Below are 2,486 nucleotides of genomic sequence, written 5' to 3' on the forward strand. Positions count from 1 at the left end.
ACAATTTGACAACCCGTTGTCGCTACTCTGATAATCTAGAAACTCTACATTAAACAATTTTTACGTTTATTTTCTTTCTGTTTCTGTTATTGATAAACTGAAAAACTTGGTATTTATTTATAAGCGATATACCAACGCTTTGTCTCTTAATTTTATTTACAATCGAGGCACGCGCAATACGCATTTGAATATTTTAATGCTCACTCGTATAAAAAGCCCTATAAACAGAAAAATCATAGAAATACTTAGCGACTCTCCACTGTTGCAGCCGCCATTGCATAAATTTGTTGTCCCAGTGTCACGCGACCTGTCTTCGATGTCATTGCCACTCGACTACGTCTTTTCGAATAATTTTTGTTAAATTAAATAAAGATAATTATCTGGATTGGACAAAAATTGCAGGAGTTATGAGAAATTCACATACACGCATACGCGCGCACATATACTGTAGGCTAAATATAAGGAGTGATTGTCACAGAACAATAGAAAATGAAATCACCCGTTAGTTTACTTTTCCATTTTTGACGAAGTGTAAACCGGTATTTCTACCGAAACGAATTGAACACAGAAAAGGTGCGGGCAGATTGAACTCTCTTCTAACAGTGTCAATTGTTGTGAGACGTGTTATCGGCGAATTTCTTCTTGCGCTTTCGAATGTAACGTAAAAGGAATAAAAGCTCTGGAATTCCCATCGATACAGAACTTTTTCTCTTGAAAGGTTTGAAGGAAAAATCTCGTCATTGATTGGATTGGAAAGATAAATAGGAGGAGGCTCACTAGTGAAGCGGAAGACTATTTTGTCAGATAACACTTCTTATAATTAAAATACAACTTACAATACTTCTTACGTCAATTTCGTAAATTCGTCTGAAGAAAAATGTAAGTAGATTTCTTCTTTTCTGAACGTATTTTTTACTTCTGTAATGAAGGCTGTAAGACATGATAATTGGAAGGGACGTATATTATAAACATTGCATATAAATAAGTTCGAACTTGTTCGGTACAAATAAAATTAAACATATCAAAATTAAATAATTTTTATACATTTAATTTGATTTGGAAAATAAATATTGACCTCATTCCCGTAACATGTCACAGAATTTCTGTTATTTTCATATCCACTCTCCGCCAATACAAGGCATTTTTGTGTAGTAACGGACTTTTTGTGGGTTCGCGCCTCGCCCGGAGTAGAGATTTCAAGAAATTCAAAAGGAGAAGCGAATACTTCTACAAATCAAGTATTCTATACAATTGATGAGCAATAATACGTTTTAAATAACGCGTCGTTACTTCCGTATCGGGATTAACGACGAAATAATAGAACGTCACGCGGTCACTACGCAACCTTTTCAAAAAACTATCGTAGAAGCGACACGACCAGGCTATTACTTTAAAATTTACCAAATTATTTATTTGTAGTAAATTTCGAATGCGAATTTATTCCCGGTAAACTGTATTCGAGTAAAATATCGTTGAAAATTTGAAGACCAAAATATTTACAAAAATGGACGTTTCTTTCAACGGCAATTACAGACGGCGCCACTGGATTTCTTCCGATTTGAAAGTGTTATGTGAAATTGTGAATTACGTTTGATGCAATGCGTTATTCCATACGTTGCATTAAACGTCATAAGCTTCACTGCAATGTTGAAGTTTAATGGCGGGTATAGATTTTGGAAATCCCAAGCTGCTACGCAATCGTCAATGGTTAAACTAGTCTACTGTCTCTCTGGGGAAGGTGGATGGGCCGTGCATGCAAAAATCTGTGCAGTATACTTGTGTTTGGGATAATTTAATAAATTGAAATTTAAAATACATTATCATAAGTATGTGTATCATTTAGTTTGGTAGAACCTGTCTTCCTTAATCACAAATAACTCGTATAGTATTGCTATAATTATCCTATTTAAAAACACAACCGAAATTGTAATCTTTACACGTAATGATCCGTAGTATGTATATTGTATTACTTATTAACAGTGAAATTTATTAACAATTTTATTGGGGATTTTTGTCTAAGATCTGAGAGGAGATGCTAATTGGTTAAATTTGTCGTGTGTTATGTGAAATTGTGAATTACGTTTGATGCAATGCGTTATTCCATACGTTGCATTAAACGTCATAAGCTTCACTGCAATGTTGAAGTTTAATGGCGGGTATAGATTTTGGAAATCCCAAGCTGCTACGCAATCGTCAATGGTTAAACTAGTCTACTGTCTCTCTGGGGAAGGTGGATGGGCCGTGCATGCAAAAATCTGTGCAGTATACTTGTGTTTGGGAGTCAGAAAAAAGCTTTCTTAATTGTCTAGTTGCCTGGACGAAGCCCACGCTTCTATAGTAGCTTATTCACTTTCGTGTCTGATAATTGAAATGAATTTCCACGTTAGATTTTCATGATTTCGGTGTCAAAAATGCTTAATGGAGTCCTGGCATTTGCATAAACTACTATTTGGAAAATACAGTTGACTCAGAGAAAAGATATATTC

This window comes from Centruroides sculpturatus, unplaced genomic scaffold (genome assembly GCF_000671375.1).
Source record: "Centruroides sculpturatus isolate CEXI.00-Female unplaced genomic scaffold, Cexi_2.0 scaffold1067, whole genome shotgun sequence".
Lineage (NCBI taxonomy): Eukaryota > Metazoa > Arthropoda > Arachnida > Scorpiones > Buthidae > Centruroides > Centruroides sculpturatus.